At 36.6% G+C, this 12,185-nt stretch overlaps 1 pseudogene; it reads right to left on the bottom strand.

Moving 5' to 3' along the window:
- Positions 1–434: 434 nt before the first annotated feature.
- LOC125200193 lies at positions 435–2,823 on the bottom strand (annotated as a pseudogene).
- Positions 2,824–12,185: the final 9,362 nt, after the last annotated feature.

Below are 12,185 nucleotides of genomic sequence, written 5' to 3'. Positions count from 1 at the left end.
TTTGCACCATAGGTTAGATATTTAAACACTGCTGTATTTATATCTTAAATGTAACATATATAGTTAGCTTTTTTTTGAAAATTTGAAGAGAATGGTTCAATATAAAAAACTTTACTCAAACAGTGTTCTTATTTGTTATTTTTTTTTGGAGATTTTTTTTTCTTTTTTTTTTTTTTTTTGTTTTAATTTGCTAAAAAATTAAATTTAAGATGTGTATGTATCTTTTGTTATTGAAGAAAAAAGAAATGAATGAAAAAAAAGATATTATTTAAATTTTTTTTAAAAATTTTTTTTTTCTGCTCTCTTTTTACAAAATTTCCTATGTATATAGACAACCAAAAATGCAAACTAAAAAAAAAAAAAGAAAACCCCCTTTAAAATCCCCCAAACTTGCTGTATGAAATATTGATATAATGTACAATATCACCATTTGACTACCCTGTGACAGTGGCTTCTTCCTGGGCATCTCCTAAACCTAAAAACAGCAACGGTTCTTGAAAAAGGGGTTCAGCTAAGCTGCTGACATCCAGCCTGCACTCTGATTTCCGTGGATCACACCCGAAAACATCTCCTTGTAGTCCTTCCTGATCCCCCAAAAAGAGCCCCCCGCGCATTTCCTCATACTTGGCCTGTTCTTCCGGTGGGGGGAGCCAAACACTGCAATGCCAACTCAAAAATCTTCTGGGGGAAAAGGATTAGGAGACCTCACCACCTCGATCCCAAAACCATAATTCCCTCACCATTTAAACTTCTTCCCCCTTCAAGTTGACAAATCATTTCAAAACCAAAACACACTTTCCTCTTTCTCTCAAATGCAAATCATAGGAGATGAGTGAAAAATGTGTACCCCATCTGGCATGGGGGCTCCTTGCTTTCGTTTTGGCTCAAAAGGGGGGTCTGCCTGTGATGGTTAACCAGCAAGACGCCGAATGGTACACATCACTCTTCTCTGTGAGTTGGTAAGTTTTTAGATATTCGGATCCAAGTAGCCAGCAGTGCCTTTGACTTAGTGGAAACTGCGTAGCTCCATCTCACTATCAGCTGCCAGTGTGCAAAACCAAAATCGGCCACTTTTGCTCGTAGATTCTCAGTAAGGAAATTTGGAGGACTTGATATTTTGTGTATGATGGATGGTCTGAAAGCACAGATATACAGAAAATGGAAACTGAGTTGCATCAAATTTAACATTCAAACATGGGCTTGTTTTCCATAAAATGTAGATAAGTGACAGCATGCGCCACATCAATTCAACATCTAACCCTGCAGCAAAATTAGAACATTATCACACCTGCAAAATCAACGGGTTCAAAGGGGGGTTTAAGCAAACCAGCCAAATGCAAAGAGAACACGGGGAAAGAACTCACAGTCAAAAATTCCCTAAGAGTTCCATTTGCAACATACTCGACCACAAGAATCCTCTCATCTTCATGCACCAAATAACCATAGCATCTCACTAGATTCTGATGTTCCACTTGTGCAAGAGTCCTAACTCACTTTCAAACTCAGCTCCTAAGTGTTTATCATACGCAATCTGCAGCCACACAAATCTTATACTAAAAACTAGCAATACAATAGCAACATCCTACTAAAAACATGTGTTTTTCATAACTTGAGCAACAAAATATCCTTCTGACCTTCTTTGCGCGTTTAATGGCAACTATCGTCCCATCTTCAAGATGACCTTTGTAGACCGTTCCAAATCCTCCTTGTCCGATCTTTAAGGTGGGCGAGAAGTTTTTAGTCGCCTTGAGGATTTCTTGAATGGTGAACTTCATACTCCCCGGCTCTCTGCGGTGAGTTGAACTGTTGGTGCTCCCATATATCGATTGATTTGAATTACGCCTCTGCCTGCTTCCGAACTTGACGCTTCAGACAGATCAACAGAATGATCAACTACATATCTACTTTTATTCAGCCAAAAATCGTCTTTCATTCAATAACTAATCCAGTTCATTTTACTACATGAATAGCACCTTTGTGAAGTTTAATGATTAAAGAATTACACAACAAAAATTTACCACAATATTACTAATGTTTTTTTATACCATTGACACTCCAAAAGGTAAAGTAATTGACGATCTTGTCATCAGTTTAGGCCACATTCCCTAAATCAAAATTAGTTATTGAATAATTAGGAAAACATTGTCACATTGTTGTTCAATCATGATTGAGCTTCTCCCTTCTCAATAATCATCCTGGGAGAAAACATATCTAGTGGATGCACCACCTAGTTAAATGGACATTAACATTTTCATAGATTTTCACACAACCATTACTACTAGAGTATTTTTTTCATCCAAACAAAGTTTTCTAGTACTATATATTTGTAAATTTACAATAGTATGCTACAATAAACTAGAAATAAATCCAAATTTACGAAAGATTAAAACTTTCTCCAGCCAAGATCTCAGAAATCCTAATCTTGTATGGTCGTGCAAATCAAATTTCTTCACACAGTGTGTGTGATCATGAAAATGGATCTTAAAAAAAGGGCCAAAAATTGAAAACAAACTAAAAAGCGATAATTTTAACGTACCAGAAGAATCATTGAACGTGCTGGTGGAGTTGTTGTTATCCGGCCCCGGGGGAGTGAAGCAAGCGACGAGCGCATCCGCGATGGAGCGAGCGACAGCGGTGAACGGGTTCCTGGTATCGACGGCGGTGGCGGTGGCGGCTGACCTCCGAGAAGTGGTGGTGGAGGCTGAGGAGAAAGTGGACGTGCTTGCCGAGTGAGACAAGTTGACCGGCGTGCCGCCATCGGAGCCCGAGCGGCGGCCTCCGAAGAGAGGACTCCTCATGGCTAGCGATGCTCCTACGTCTCACCTGTTTTTTCAAGTGGTGAGAGAGAGAGAGATGGCGCGCACCACCGGCATTGGTAGCTTTGCAATAAATTGCAAGTTGTGAGTGACGATGACTTGACTTTCTTCATTCACTCTTTTTCTTGTATTTTAATGTATGTGGGGAATAATTTTCTTAACTCAAGAATGCTACTATAATTTTTTAATTTAGCCTCCACTAATTTTTTTCTTTTCTACTACATGTGACCAAACTGTCTTTGGGAATTAGACTAATCTTGCTTGATCAGGTTTGCAGATTAAGGTCGACTATTTTTAATTGAGTACTAATGATGGTTTTTTTTAAAAATTATGAATATGATACTACTATATGTTATGAGAAATAAGGAAAGTCAAATTTTTTGTTCGAGATGTCATTTTAATTTCAATTTTACTGTATGTGTACTGTTTCCAATAGTTTTCGAATTTTTAGCTATATAGGTGGACTAAAACTAAACCTATTTATACTTCAATGATGGGATGGCTTAATTAATTTATTTTGATGTAATACGAGAGGAGGTGTCAAAATTCAAACCTAACAATCCATTGTTTTCCATGCTAATAATATTTTATTTAGAAAGTCTAACTACATAACACGTACTGTATTAACGTATAGGTTGATGTATCGAGAAATTATAAATCTGAAATTTATTATAGTAGTTTATTTTTTCTGTTAAATAATTGTATGCATCTATAGCAAACGATGTTTGTTAAATCCTAAATAAAATAGATAAGATGTCACTTTATGCGGAAAACATAGTGTAACTTACCTTTGGGTGTACTTCTGGTCGGTGACGATATATACAACCCTTGTTTAACGTAACTTCGGCAATAATTGTAGTTAGTTACGTTGCCGAAAACTATTTCATTTAGTAAACTCAGGTCATATTTGCCAATATAACAATTGACTCACAAATTCTAGAAGTTCAATATAGCATACATGTCAAAGTCTAAGTTCTTTTTTTAAAAATTTATTCTCTGACAAAAGTTCCACAAGGGCATTCGCTCAGGAAAACAGAAATTGATGCAGCTCTGCATTCAATTTTATATGTCCGGTTCGTATACTAATAATTGGTCGTCAACTTAGTTTTATAATAGACTAAAGTCCAATTTTCGAATCGTAAAAATGTAAAAAAACAAAACCATTGAAGCAAAACCATAGCGGTTTAGAACTGGAATGATAGAAACACTTTCGGTTCGTTCCGTGCAATTCCCAAAACCGATGGGTTCCAGGCAGAATCCGGTTCAACGTGAGACCTCTACATGAACAATAGCTTCGGTTCGGCTTGTCAATCCAGTTTTTAAAAAATTGAGTATAACTCATCTGTGAGATTTAATTTGATTAACTAATTAACTAGTATATTTTTCTTTTTTAAATTAGCATAATAATTCACTATGTTAATTAAGTTAATAATTTAGGATTCCCGACAAATCCATTTGTGGGATTTAATTTGTATATATTTTATCTTTTAATTAGATTAGTAATTAACTTGGTTAATTATATTAATTAGGTTAATCATTAAGTCATTAATTATGTTCAAATGATTTGACCGCTTAACTTTAACGGTTAACTTTGGACCAAAACATAATGATTGAGACCAAAAGGTAACAAGACTTAATGTAAGAGACTAAAAAGTTTTTAAAACAAATATAAAAGACCAATTATGGACTTTAATCTACAGGGTTGCGTTATGTCTTAACTAATTTGAATAACTAATAACTTTCAATTCCGTGTATTAAAATTATCAACACAAAGACATAATTATATCAATACAACATAAAGACATAAGTTTATCAACACAAGAATATTGATAAATTTATGTCTTTGTGTTGATATTTTTAACACACTAAATTGATATTAGTTATTAGTTATTACTATAAATTAGTTAGTATTTGATTACACACCTTAATCTACATTTATATCTCATATATGTATTGTTCATGTCATAATTGTTTTTATCATGATTAATACAAAAAATATGCAACATGTTTAATACTTGGACCTCCAGTATAAAAATTTTGACTCTGCCATTGCCACCAACCACCGTATCACATCTCCATCACCATCACCATCACCATATAAAGCTACTCTATTATGGGTTCTGATTTCATTCAAACTCACATCTTTTTCGATCAAACGATGCACTTCCCATGGCAATGGCTTCCAATGAAACTGAAGAATGTTCTCCATTGGCGTTATCGTGTCTAAACTCCAAACCAAACATTATAGTACGGAGTATATTTTTTGTAGTTTTTATATTTTAAAAAATGGTATATATTCAAATTGACTTGCTTTTTGAATTCGAATGTTTGAAGATGATTCAAGATGTTTTTATACGAGGTTTGATCGTGTGTTTATTTTTTTATTGGATATTGATGGATTTGTATATTTTGTGTGAATTTTGTAGATTGTGGTATGATGTAGTATGAATCAAATGAATACATGCCATTGTTTCCAAATATGCAGATTGGTATGGTAAGCACGATAAAAATTGACCTAATTCATAGCATGCATATTAATTAGTGGTGTGTTATAAATGCCCGAAAATTGAGATTTGTTCATGATTTGTTGCCTTTTGAAATCTGATCTCTTTCCAACTATAAAAGTTCATCGAAAGCTCTATTTTGATACATCATAGAGCATCCTACACATTCATACAAAACTAGAAAACTCATATTTTACCAGCAAATCTTAGCAGCGGATAAAATCCAATGCTATTTAGCGGACCGACGGCTGAATATTCGTGGGTAATATTAGCCGCAGCAATTGACATCAGATTTCCGATGAACTTTGGCACCTTGATCATACACCATAATTACTAAAAAATAAATACTAAAAATTTGTATACGTTACAAATTCGATTTGATTAACCAAGTTTCAATATTGAAATAAATATAAAATAAAAATAATTAAATTAATGTTAAAAATAAAATATCAATAAAATTATTGAAATATATTCCAAAACTAGCATAGCTCACAAGCTGAATTATCATTTGAAATATATTATGCGTATTAATTCCGCTACTAAATGTTAATTAGGTCATGTTAAATAGGTCATGTTAAATAGGTCATTATCCCTCGCCTCACAAACTGCACACCATAATTTACAGATTTTAATTTGATCCGCCGCCCTGTTGGTCCTCCCTCTCACGGTATTCTCTTGCTTTAGTTTTGCTTTTGATTTAACTTATAATTAACCTCAATTTAGTTGCTACACTACTTGGCTTTGTTAAAGGAGTAAGAATTTTACAAAATATGCATATGTATTTTAGGCTAGTTGATCGTCGGAAGGCCTCACATGCTTTGTTTACACACCTACCCTAATTTTCTCAATAAAGACGTTTGTTGTACTGCTCTACTCACGGGGGTTTGTGAAAGTAGTGGAGCGGTTGGCTGTCGGCCAACTTGTAGGCTTAGATACTCAAACCTTGTTATCTGCTAGCAATTATCTGTCTGATTTAATCTAATGTTAATTACTCGTTGTTCCCTCTTCTGATTTGTTTCGTTTGATATATTGTGATTCAAGTATTTGTTTGAATGTTGATTAATTATGTTTGAAGTATGCTATATTATGCGTTTGAATGCTAATTAGTTAATGAATTATTCTGATCCATTAATTATTGATAATTTGTGGATTGTTGTGTTGGAGGAGATGATGAAATTAGATCATTAATGTTTGTACAATTGTACGTGTTTTACATATGCATCGACGTCGTAGTGCTTATACTCATACTAACAAATCATCTCACGCGGGATCAATTGAATAAGATATGCATGCGACATTTGATGATGTCAATCTCACATGTGACGATTGGCCAATATTGCCTAATAGGAAGGAGAAATTTCAAAGAGATATGCATACTAGAATTGTTATATTGGTTATAGATTAATTAAATTAGATTTTATAATAAATTAACTAATATTCAAATGTTATAGGAAATTAATTATTCATTGTTCGATGTCAAGAGATATTATAATGATATTTAAGCGTAGGCCCATTGTAATGGGTTTTAATTGGGTCTTATTCCAAACAGACACTAAGGAGACTTTGAATTCTGATTAAATATTATTTTAATTATATAGAAGTCTATTTTTTTAAAAGTAATATTCTAATATTTTATTTTTAAAACAAACATATTTTTGTTTTGATTTCTAGGAGCATGATGTGTTTACACTTTGGGAGATGGCTAAAAATTAGATTCCCTTCCTTCATTACACCCAAAAAAAGGATAATAGAAGCGGGGAATGTAAGTTTGGGAAGTGATGTGGAACAAATAATCTGTTTATAACAAATCTAAAGTTATAAAAAAATCAAATATTCTAAAAGGTTAGATATTTAAACGGTTGGACTTGACATGGATCAACATGAATTATGGAGGCTTCATTTTCCCGGGTAAGCCCCCATGGTAAATGAAATATATGATGGGATGTGACCTCCATAATTCTTTTGATCGTGTCAAGTTTTCGAATCGATTTTCCTTTGTAATATTCCCCGGGAAAATAAAAGGGTTCATCTTTTGGATTACCATTTTGCGACCATCAAACTCTTTCAATTTCTTGGTAAAGCGGTAAAATATTGATAAACCCCCCCTTTGAAAAGCATCCCGACCTTGATTCCCAAGAAATGGGTAATGTAAATCCGGGTGTGCTTTTTCGACCCCTTCTCTTTTGTATCGGAAACCTTTCCCGATCTTCTTCCGTCGGTTTGGTCTTTCACCAATGAATTCCTTGATGAACTTGCTAAGGGAATTTTTTCGGGGTTTCAGAATCGGGTTGTTTTCCCCGGTTTTAAAAATCTCCATGAGATCTCTTTTCACCCTTCTTTTTTTTTCTTCCCCGGTATGGAAATGGTTTGCTCCTCGCTTTTGTGGAACTCCCCGGTTTCACCAATTTCCCACCTTCCTTCTTGCTTACCCCTCGGGTTCGGATCTAGGAAAAATGGGTATTGGTAGAAACCCCCCAAATCTCCCCGGGGTCACAAACGGACTTCTCGGGTCTAGGGCATCCCCTTGAAACACTTGACCTTCCTTCCCTTTCCCTTTTTGTATGGGCCCCCCTGATTTCGGGGTCGATCCTTCATAGCCCCCCCGGATCTGGTGTTTTGACTAATGTTGGGGGTCGGTGGTTTGCCGTGGCGGTTTCCCTTCTTTTCCCCTCTCTTTAAAACCCGGATCGGGACGTTGCTTCCCATCATATCCATCGGCTTTTTTTTCCCGTGCGTCTTCAATTTTCCCCGTGTTGTTGGAATGAAAATTTTGCAGGCTTTTGAATTCCTGGTGTGGACCTGTCATCGAAACCCCTTTGGGGCCCGGAGTTGAATTGATTAAAATTTGATCCTTGACCTTGGTTAGATATTTCCCCTTGATTTTTAATGGTTTTTTTGGTTGCTAGACCCTTGATTCCCGATGATTTGGTTGGGAATTGATAGTTCCCCCGGTTATTCCTCGGTGAGGTGGCCTAAAGTCCACGGATTGTTGATTCTTTTGGTGGTATGGTCGTTTCCCTGTCCCATTCGTTTGCCCTTTTGTTTTTCCGCCGGTTAAATCTCTCCGGGGGGTTGTGCATAATTGTGATCTGCGTGGGGTGGGGGCTTTGATTTGTGGTCCATCAAAATTGGGGTGAGCCCTCCATGGGCTCCCTTTGTCTTCCTTGGTTCCAACTTCCAGTTCCCCTTGTTTGCTTGGGGCGGCTTTCCCCCTTGGGGCAGAAAAAAATAAAGTTGCCTTTCCTGGGGACCGGGGGTTTTTCTTTTTCAGGACATGAGGTTTATCTTAATTGCTTCCCCGGGGTCTCCTTTTATCATCTATCTTCCCCCTTCTTGTCATCTTGTTTTCTGCATTGGGACCTTCTCAATATCTTTCCCCAGGTTTTCATAGGCCTTCTTTTTGATCATCTTCCCAAAATTTCTCGGGTTCCCTTTATTTTGGTAAAAAATTTTCCCCGCGGAAAATTCATCAAGTCCTTTGCTGGGGTTTGCACCTTCGTAAACAGATGTAAGTCTCGAAACCCAAACATCCTATGATTGGACAGCTCCAGGGCCCAACCGGGACCCAAAAAGAGCTAGAGACTCATCATATTCTTCTTTCACTCCTGAATTTCCTTCTTAAAGGGATTCGTCTTGTTAGATGGGAAAAAAAAAATCCCAAAAAATCCGGCTTGAAATCCTTTGTTTTATCCGGGGGAACTCGGTAGCCAAGTATTAACCCCCCCAGTGAAAAAGGCCCTTAACGTGTCTCCCGGGGGCCCCCGTTGGGGCTTTTGAATGCTACCGCTTACTAAACCGTTCAGAATTGTAAGGACATTGTTCCCGTCGAGAATGTGGGCAAAACTCAGACATTTTTCTTTATATCAAAGCCTCGCGCGGGTTTGAGCATTTAATGGGGGGGTTCAGCGAGATGTGGGGGATGACCTTCTGGCGGGATCTACTAAATGAGCCAAAAGGGTTTTCCCCCTCGTCTCGGAACGCTCGCTTGACGACCTTGGGTCTTCTTCCCCAAATTTTACTCCTTCTCATTTTCCCCAAGGAAATGGGTCCACCGTCCTTAAACCGTCGGTGGTAATAGTGGACGTAGACTCTTTGACTTGCCACTTGTATCGGCGGCTCACGACCGGATGAACTAGCCCAGACTTCGAATGGAAGCCGTGCTCATAAAGCATCAAGAAAAACAAAATAACGAAATTAACTATTTACACCAAATCCTCAAGCCTGATAACAATAAATGCCATCCATCCTCGAGCAACGCCATTTGAAGCTTCCTAATTCCTTTTTAGGTTTTGTTTAGGCTGCACGGTAAGGGAATAACAAGACTCCTAGGTCCGTGAATCCACTAGATCACAAGGTCTAGGAACTCACGGATCGTTGGAAGATCTCGGTGCGTCGGACTACCGAATACCACTTCAAAGAAAACCCTCAACCACGTATACTAAAATTTAGCACGGGAAGTAGGGATCGATCCCACGAGATGGATGCGTAATGAACATGCTCATGGACTTGGAAATTATTTTGGGTTGGCTGCGCACGCATTTTTTTGGGTTGAGGAAATTAGACTAAACTTGGAATTTTAATCATTCGCTAAAACTAGATCTAGGCAAAACGAAATCATGCATGTGAAACCGAGACAATCACTAGATCTAAGAAACTATTCTAAATTACCTAGACCGAGAAATAAAGCGCGGTGGGGACGCATTTGAAAAAGCGAGAGTAAGGACGAAAGGCTGGAAAAACAATAGCTAAAGTCTTAGCTCCAACGCGACATCATCTTCTTCAAATCATATTGCATCAAAACTCGGTAGAAACAGGTATGAAGCGTAATCGGAAAACAAAGCAGCTGGAATTAAGCAATTTAGCGAAGAACAATTAGGAACTAACGAGATCTACGGCACTAAGGCAAGTAAAACGAAGGAAATAGAAAACTCAAAATCCATGCACCACTTGAATCCCATTTGGATCGACCTCGAATGCTAAATCCTCGGATCCAAGCATCGAGCACAAACTCCGACCAAAAACATACCATAACTACAAATTCACCAAACAACCTCCGATCAACAACAACACCACGGATCCACGCCGAATTTCCCGGATCGGGCACAAAATTGACCAAAGAGATTAACATGCATTGCGAAATAAAATTTCAACAAAGCGAGAATCAACGAGATCAACACAAGATAAACACCATCATGACAAAAACTAAATGCATAGATGAATCGGTAACATCAACAACCAAATCGACTTCCAAATGCGAAGTTCGAACGAAATAGAGTGCAAAAACGAATGTAAGTAGATTGTTTCTTCGCCGCTTCGCAGGACGGTTACGGCCTGACTTTCTCGGAAGATGAGACCCAGAACCCTAAACTACCACCAGAACTCCCATTTCCCAAGTGTGTTTTTGTGTGTGAGCTAAGAGCAAAATCCGTCCTTTTTCGTGTGGTGCATGCTCCTTTATTTATAGGCGTTGAAGTGGGGCCCGCCAAGTATAGATAGTCTTTGTTGCCCTCGTATTGACTTTCCCCTTTATTCTAGCCATTCTTTTCCTTCACTTAGCTCATTTTCCTTCATTTCCTTCGCTAGTCCGTTTCCTAGAGCTTTCCTGGATCTAGTGATTAGCACACTACACAGGCTTAAAAATTGTGTTAGACCCAGAGTAAAATATAGTGCTTTTCACCACATAACTTCGATGCATGAAATTAGCCTTATCAACCCTCTTTAGGTAAATAATGAAGGATGAGAATCTAATTTCGGCTCTTTTCTCTCGAAGTGTCAAGCACATCATGCTCTCAAGAATCGGGCCAAAAATATGTTTTCTTTGAAAAAATAAAATATTATACTTAACATTATTTTAAGAAAAACGGATCAATGTAATTAAGATAATATTTATTGAAATTTCTCAAAGTAAGCATCTTTGGTCTCGTTTGGAGTTAAAACCCGATATTTGGATTTGCGCTCAAAATGTCGTTGTAATCGTCTTGACCGAACAATGAATCATTAATTTTCTATAACATTTGAATATTAGTTAATTTATTATAAAATTAAAGTAAATTAATTATGAATAACCAATACTCTCTCGTATCAAAAAGATAAAAATCTTTCCTTTTGGTCGTATCTTAAAATAGAACTTTCTATTTTAGCAAACTTCTTTCTCTCTAATGAGGTTGACTCATTTTTTCTCTTACTTTATCAATTTTACTAAAAATCATATTATTTCAAAGTTCCTATTTTTAAGAAATGGATGAAGTATAACAAATACAATATGCGTATTCTATTGAAATTTCTTTTTCCCATCAAAGGGGGCATTGGCCATTGCCACCCTTGAGATCGACATCATTAAATTCCACGTCATATCTTGTTCACCTGATCATGCGCGAGAGGGAAATTTTAGTATGAGTGTGACCACGACACGACGATACATATCTAAAACACGTAAACATGAGTGATATAATTTCTATCATATCCTCCAACACCACAAAAACAAAGAAATAAAATTTCACTACTGCTGCTAAATGAATAGTGACAAAGAAACACCTCTCTTAGTGAAAAAAATACTCCACTATTCAGCAAAACTACACATTATGAATTGACATTATAAGGTATCTGAGATTAACTGCAAATTACCTTTCCAGTTCATGTGACTTGATTTCTAGTAAAATATACATCAACATAAGATCATGCCGTGTTTTTACTTTGTATGTTGCAAGTTCCACTCTATCTTCATTCTTCAGACATTTTAGGTTTTAATATCTACTAGTTTTAAACCCCACGTGTGATGACGGATATTTTTTTATCGTACAATTTTAAATTATTAATTAATTAATTAAAAAAAAAATTTAATATAACTATATAAGATTAAAAATAT

This window comes from Salvia hispanica, unplaced genomic scaffold (genome assembly GCF_023119035.1).
Source record: "Salvia hispanica cultivar TCC Black 2014 unplaced genomic scaffold, UniMelb_Shisp_WGS_1.0 HiC_scaffold_839, whole genome shotgun sequence".
Taxonomy (NCBI): domain Eukaryota; kingdom Viridiplantae; phylum Streptophyta; class Magnoliopsida; order Lamiales; family Lamiaceae; genus Salvia; species Salvia hispanica.
The sequence above is the reverse complement of the archived record's forward strand: the minus strand, read 5'-3'. Positions and strand labels throughout refer to the sequence as shown.